General features: G+C 37.9%; 1 protein-coding gene across 2 annotated transcripts in view; it reads right to left on the reverse strand.

Annotated features, from left to right (window-relative positions):
• ZNF713 (zinc finger protein 713) overlaps positions 1 to 7,177 on the reverse strand; it is a 47,548-nt gene extending 40,371 nt beyond the window's left edge. For both annotated transcript variants that reach the window (XR_007147945.1, XM_047839534.1), the window contains exon 1: positions 6,977 to 7,177. The gene's annotated coding sequence lies outside the window, so the exon portion shown is untranslated. The remainder of the gene's footprint in view (positions 1 to 6,976) is intronic.
• Positions 7,178 to 8,050: the final 873 nt, after the last annotated feature.

Raw genomic sequence — 8,050 nt, forward strand, 5'->3', positions numbered from 1 at the left:
ATACCTCCCACTAATTTATTAACTGAAATTTTTCTGCAAGGAAAAGCTGCTCCATATCTCTTATCATTTATTTACTAATTTATTTATGTCACTATGAACTCATGAATATTTTGTAAGCACCAATATTATCATTATTTTATTGCACAGTTTTGGCTTTGGTCAGTTGGAGACTCCTATGTTATTCTGACCAGCCTCTATCCTATTTTGAGCACTTCTTGGCACTGTAAGATGTTTCAAGTTCTTGTATTATCCCTGCCCAGCCCTAGAAATCAACTTCTCCAAGGAGCCCTAGTTCCTTTTATTGGAGAAGTGCTTAGAAACAAAGATCTGGGTGCTGGATCAGCACAAAGATCAGCTGTGCTCGTTGCTACTGGGGTATCATTGCTTCTAGGCCCTCTAGGAGAGATAGGACACATGGACACACAGACACACACACACACACACACACTGTATTCATCTATGTATTAAATGCTACAAGTTCATTATGACACCTCTGATTCCAATCCAATACCTCAGGGCTCATTTTTAATCTTCCTCTTTTCCTCACTTCTTTCTTCAACAAAGAAGTTACCAGTGAGGAAAGGAGGAAGATTGTTGGCTCTTAGTATCCACAATATATTTACTTATTTGTTCAGTTTTGGTATATACATAAAGTAGTTTCAGAATTGACTCATACCCCTGTGACAAACAAAGTTATTAACTGGAAATTGCAGCATCTGTGTAGAGTTCTCTTTGTCTTTAGTTATACAGTATCTAGTCAAGATAGTGTTTTTTAAAATAATTTAATTTTTTTTCTTTGCCCCTTCCTTCAGTGTGGTTATGTCATTCACTTGTAATACAGTTAGGTCCATTTGTTAGTACTTGTGTTTATTCTCTTCTATTTGTTCTCAGGTGGATTCCTTCAGCTTTACCCACTGCCATGATTTCACTGATCATCTTTTTTGAGCTACATAATCACATATCTACCCAACCACCTTACTGGACATCCCCAGGCATGTGTCCCTCAGATCTCTCAAACCTAACATGTCCCAAACTCATTCTCTCTTAAGCCTCTTGCCATATATTTGCAATGAAGTATGCGTGAACACCAACTCTATTGCCAAACTGATTGGGTTTGATTCCTAGCTCCACAACTTACTAGCTGTGTGAGTTTGGTTGTATAAGTTACTCAACCTTTCAATGTTTCAATTTCCTCATTTGTAAAACTAGTTATAATAGTACCTACCTCATGGGTTTGTTGAGGATTAAGTAAGTGAATATTTTGAAAATATTTAAAACAAAATGCCACATAGTAGACATATTTATATGTTACATACTGTTTTTTTGTTTTGTTTTTAGTATTTATTTATTTAAAAATGAAATTTATTGTCAAATTGGTTTCCATACAACACCCAGTGCTCATCCCAACAGGTGCCCTCCTCAATGCCCATCACCCAACCTCCTCTCCCTCCCACCCCCTATCAACCCTCAGTTTATTCTCAGATTTTAAGAGTCTCTTATGGTTTGGTTCCCTCCCTCTCTAACTTTTTTTTTTCCTTACCCTCCCCCACGGTCTCCTGTTAAATTTCTCAGGATCCACATGAGAGTGAACACATATGTTATCTTTCTCTGTATGACTTATTTCACTTAGCATAACACTCTCCAGTTCCATCCATGTTGCTACAAAAGGCCATATTTCATTCTTTCTCATTGCCAAGTAGTATTTCATTGTGTATATAAACCACAACTTCCATTCATCAGTTTGTTACATACTGTTCTTATTCTCCTGTTAAATTCCCTATCTCAATGAATAGCACCACCAAGCCTGAAACCTGAATGCCATTCCTGACCTCTCTTTCTTTCTTTCCCTTGGTCTCTCTCTTCAATTAAAGTCAAATCCTGGTAAATTTATCCCCTTAAATATGTAGTGAATGTCCCATCTTCACTTCCACTACCTTGATTCAGGCCACTATCATCTCTCACTTTGACTACTTCTGCATCCATCAAACTGGTCCTTAACTTTAGTCCAGTATTTTCTTCATGCTGGAGTCAGAGTGATTTCTCTCTCCACACCTTTTCTCTACCTTGGAAACACCTTAATTTTATTTTCTGACAAATATTAAAACAAAAATTTTTGTAAACATAGAAAAGCAGAAAGAAAATCACTTATAATATCATTACCCAGAGATAACCAGTTTTTTGGGGATACATACTTCCCAGCTTTTTCTATACTAATTCTCACACATATTATAATATGGCATATGTCATTATTATATGTCTGATTTTCTTTTCTGAAATCTGGGTTTTAATTGACAGTATTGTGTACATCACTTCAGGACAGAAAACAAAAATCTAAATATTAAAAAAACTAGGGTCATACAGTCTCTTCAACAAATGGTGCTGGGAAAATTGGACAGCTATGTTCAAAAGAATGAAACTGGACCACCTTCTTATACCATATGCAAATATAAATTCAAAATGGATTAAAAACCTAAATGTAAAACCTGAAACTATAAAAATTGCAGAAGAGGGCACAGGCACTCAGACATCAGCTGTAGCAAAATTTTTCTAGATAAGTCTTCCAAGGTAAGGGAAATAAAAGCAAAAATAAGCTATTGGGACTACATCAAAATAAAAAGCTTCTGCACATCGAAGGAAACATCAACAAAACTAAAAGGTAACATACTGAATGGGAGAAAATGTTTACAAATGATCTATCTGATGAAGCGTTAGTATCCAAAATATATAAAGAACTTATACAAACAACTCAATACCAAAAAAAAAAAAAAACCAAAAAAAAAAAACCCCCAAAAACAACAACACAACCTCCCAAATAATCCAATTAAGGATGGGCAGAAGAAATGAACAGAAATTTCTCCCAAGGAGACATCCAGATGGCCAACAGATGCATGAAAAGATATTCAACATCACTCATCATCAAGGAAATGCAAATCAAAACTAGAATGAGGTGTCACTTCACACCTGACAGAATGGCTAAAATAAAAAGCACATGAAACAATAAGTGTTGGCTAGGATGCAGATAAAGGGGAACCTTCTTACACTGTTGGGAATGCAAACTGGTGCAGCCACTGTGGAAGACATTATGGAGGTTTCTGAAAAAGTTAAAATTAGAACTGCCCTATGATCCAGCAATGGCACTACTGGGTATTTACCCCCAAATACAAAAAAAAAAAAAACACTAATTCAAGGGGATACATGCACCCCTATGTTTACTGCCACACTGTTTACAGCAGCCTGTGTCTACAGATAGATCGATAAAGATGTGGCATATATATGCAATGGAATATTAATCAGCCATCAAAAAAGAATGAAATTTTGCCATTTGTGACAGCATGGATGGAGCTAGACAGTATTATGCTAAGCAAAATAAGTCAGAAAAAGATACATTCCATATGACTTCACTCACAGGTGGTATTTCAGAAACAAAACAAACAAGCAAAAGAAAAAAAAAAGAAAGAAACACAAACCAAGAAACAGATTCTTAACTATAAAGAACAAACTGATGGTTACCAGAGATGAGGTGAGTGGGGAGGGATGGTGAAATGGGTGGTGGAGATTAAAGAGTAGATTTATTATGATGAGCACTGAATAGTATATAGAATTGTCGAATCACTTATTGTACACCTGAAGCTAATATAACACTGTATGTTAAGTTTACTGGAATTAAATAAATAATAAAATAAAATACAAAAGAAATAAAATAAAAAAGGAAAAAAATTTAAAGAAAATAGTGTCATGGTATATTCAATTGCTTGCAATACCCAAAACTTGTTTAATAAGTTAATTATTAATAGGCATTTAGGGAGCTTTATTTCTCTTTTCCTGTTATAGACGACAGCAAACATTATACAGTCTTGGCATAATTTTTGTGTGATTATTTCTTTAGGATAGATTCCTAGAAGTGGAACTGCTGGATCAAAAGGAAGACAAAACACTATTGAGGAAGGTTGTATCATTTTTCATATTAATCAACAATATATGAGAGTGACCATTAGCCAAGAATGATCAGCATTATTCTTTTTAAATATAATACATAGTATATAATTACTGCTTTAGAATGTAATTCTTAGATAACATGGGAGGCAGACTTTACATTTTTAGTTTTCATGTTTCTTCTTTCATAAATTACACTTTTGTGTAATTTGTCCACTTTTCTACCATTTTGCCTTTTCCACTAATTTGTAAGAATTCTTTATTACAAAGTACAGAGTGCAGGAAAGGATGAACTAAGCAGGTCTGGGTGGCCCAGACTGTACATTTTAAGGAAAGGTTTGATCGTGGCCTGGTTCCTGAAAGATAATCTATAGCCTTGCAACACCCTGCCTTTTAAGAGTGTCTCTGTTTACCTGAAGCCTTGGGACAGGTCAGAAAGTTCATGCCAAAAGAGGATTTATGGTGGGATCCTTGGGCCATGTGGTATCAGCTTGCCTTCTGGAGAGACTGGAGACTGAAGGTCAACAGCACAGGTGGTCAGCTATGCCTACATGAACAACTTCCGATAAATACTCTGGATGCCAAGGTTTGGAGGAGATTTCCTGGTTGGCAATACTGCATACATGTTATTACATGTCACTTCTGGGAGGATGTAAATGCTAGCTGCATGACTCTTATTGATAGAAGACAACTGGAAGCTTGTACCTGGTCTCTTCTGGACTCTACTTGCATTTTTTGTTGCTGATTTTAATGTGTATCTTTTCACTGTAATACTTATGCTACTGTAAGTATAACAGTTTTGTTGAGTTCTGTGAGTCATTTTAGCAAATCATTGAACCTAAGGATACTCTTGGGGATCCCTGAACACAGACAGTAAACAGCAACTCCCTTGGTATAACATAAATAACAAATGTAGTCTTCTTGTTATCATTTGTCTTTTATTCTTTGCTGCTTTAAAAAAAAAGTTAATTTAAAAATTTTCTGCATCATAAAACACTTTTCCCCCCCTGTGTAGATATTAAGTTCATGTGAGGCTTTTGTTTTGTTTTTTCCTTACACAAGAAATAGCTTCTCGGTCTTTTGGCTAAGATCAAGTGTTTTTTCCTTACACATGTAATATATGTTTCAATTTTTTTTACACATTCTACATGAAACCATAAGCATTCAAAACATGGGAATATACTGAGTAAGATGTGAGTGACTTTCAATCCCTCTTCTCTATTCGATTTCCCTCTCTGAAATAAATCATTGTCAGTCATTTGGTGTACATCCTTTTCTGTGCATTTATGAACATATATAACCACATCCGTACTTAATATGATGCACACTACACTACGTGCCATTGTTCTCTAGCATCCTTTATTCACTAAATGTCTTTATTCATTAAATTGTTCCTTGTTTGTTAACTTCAAAATAAACTACCTTATTCTATTTTATGGCAGCACAGTATTCCATTGTATGGATCTATCATAATATATTTAAACATATCCCTAGTGAACATTTAAGCGTACTTATTTCTCACAATTACAAATAATATGGAAATAAAACTTCTTTTTACACACTTTTTTACACACTGTGTACCTGTGCAACTATTTCTGCAGGACTGATTCCAGAATGAAATTTCTGAGCCAGGTGAGCTCATTTAACATTTTGGTAGGTACGGTCACACTGCCATTCAAAGTGTCTTCCTCAATTTTACAACTGGGTCCTTCTTCTGGGCATTTCCCTCACACCTTTTATCATCAATATTTTTATATTTTTCCATTCTATTTTGTGAAAAATATCTTTGTCTTCATTTGCATTCTAGGGTTACTTATGAGGTTAAGCATTAGAAATTTTGTTTTGTTTTGTTTTTTGGTTACCTGTATTCTATAAATTGCCTGTGCATATCCTTTGACCATTTTCCCTTTTTCCTTCTGTTGTTTATTTCTTTCTTTCTTTCTTTTCTTTTTTCTTTTTTCTTTTTTTTGCTATTTACAGAGGTTCTTTACATATTATGGACATTAATCCTTTGTCTCCTACACATGTTGCACATTTTTTCATGTCTCTTGTTTTTAGCCCTTTGTTCTTTCTGAATACAGAAATTTAAATTTTTGACATAATCAAATGAATGAATTTTTCCCAGAGGGTTTTGTGTCATGTTTAAACAGTTTGGTATGGCTATAGCACGATGTGCAAGAGTGAATGGCAAAATATTATGCAATATTAAGATCATAAAGGGCTTTGAAGGCACTTCTAAGAAACTAGATTATCCTGATGGCAACAAGGAAACGTAAACATTTTCAACAACACAGTGACTTTCAACAAACATTCCCTCGTTTAATAACTATCTATTGAGCACCGCTAAGTGCCACGATCAATTCTTTCTCTTAGAGAATTATAATTTTTGAACCTTTACATTTTTCACAATTCCAAATACGTCAAAAGAAATAGATCATTACTGTCAGAGGACATAATTAGGGGGCGTTTGCTCTGCCACATATTAAAACATACTTAACATTAAAACACAGTGCAAAAACTGTCAGAGCAGTGCAAGAAACTGTCTGGAAACATTTCCGAGTATATACACGCCTGCAGAATGTAATAGAAGTGTCATTTCAATTCAGTGGGAAAATGATTCACTAGATAATGGCAGGACAACTGGGAAAAAGGCTCATTTCTATCCAACACCTGACAACAAATTAATATCCAACGTAAGTACAAATGTAAAAAAGACATTTTAAAAATCCTTTAAAAACATTAGAAAAAAGTAAAGGTTAAGGTTTTAATAATCTTGAGATGGGGAAAAACTTTCCAAAAAATGACACCCACCCATGCCCACACCAAACAACAACTGCAGAAGATACCAGAGGAAAATATGTTTGTACTCTTGGGATGGGGCGGCCTTTCTATCAAAGAAGGGGCGCGGGTCTCCGAGAAGGAGGACGGCGCTGCAGAGGTACTCCGAGTTGAACGCGGACTGCGACCGCTACCCGGGCACCCTTGGGCCGCCGCCCGCCCTTCCCCCTCGCCCGCCTCCCGGCCCGCGGCACGCCGCACTCACCAGCCTCCACAGACAAAGGGCGCTCGGGGCGGCTCCGCCCCCTGACGCCACCGCCGCCGGGCCCGACCTAGGCGGGACAGGGTGATGAGGGCCTTACAGCCTGAGCCAATGACGCCCAGCGGCTGGGTCCCTGGAGCTGGACCAGCCGCCGGCTCCAGGCCCGCTCTAACGGAAGCCTTCCCGCGATGGCGACCGCGTCGCGCTGGCTGAAGCTCCCCGATACGCATGCGCCAGCGGCGCCCCAGGCAGAGCGTTTCCCACATGCTGGACTCGGAACTCCCACCCGCTGCCCGGGTCGGCTTTCTCCCGAGCAGCGCTCACCCAGGAGGCTCGGACCTCCGCCCCAGGCCTCGCAAAAATTCGCTTACCGGGGGTGGAAGTTGGGGTAGGGGTGGGAGTGAAGGTGGAGGGAAGGCCGAGGCCCCCCCATAGTCCCTGCCAATCGGAAACATTGTACTGCCAGGTTCCCCGGCGCTGTAGCTGCTGCGTCCCAAGGCGACGAGGGAAGCCCTCCTACTCCTCAGTCCCGGCATACGCCTCCCACCCTCCTTTTGTACTGAGACTCAAAATATAATTAATGATTGAATTCAATTTTCTGTTTTGTAATATAGGTCTACTGATGAGAAGAATGAAATTCTTTTAACAGGGATAACTTGCTTAATTGGATTCAAAATGTTCTCCATCATCAAAATTGATTGCCATGGTTGATCTCTTAATGCCATTCTATAATATTTAACATATTTCATCTTTGAAAACTTTTCAAGTATGTAGGTACTGTCAAATACTAACATTCACAAGGTTATGATTTAAACGGAGCATGTGTCAAATACTAACATTCACAAGGTTATGATTTAAACGGAGCATGTTCATTGCTTGGAAGGTATTTATGGAATCCCATAATTTTCCTCTTTTTATGTTTGCTTTTTAGCATGCTAAAAAAGGCAGATTAACCACTTCTGAATGAAGGTTAGGTGGCAGGCTTCTCAACGTTTATTTATTTTTGGGACAGAGAGAGACAGAGCATGAACGGGGGAGGGGCAGAGAGAGAGGGAGACACAGAATCGGAAACAGGCT

This window comes from Prionailurus viverrinus, chromosome E3 (genome assembly GCF_022837055.1).
Source record: "Prionailurus viverrinus isolate Anna chromosome E3, UM_Priviv_1.0, whole genome shotgun sequence".
In the NCBI taxonomy this organism is placed as follows: Eukaryota; Metazoa; Chordata; class Mammalia; order Carnivora; family Felidae; genus Prionailurus; species Prionailurus viverrinus.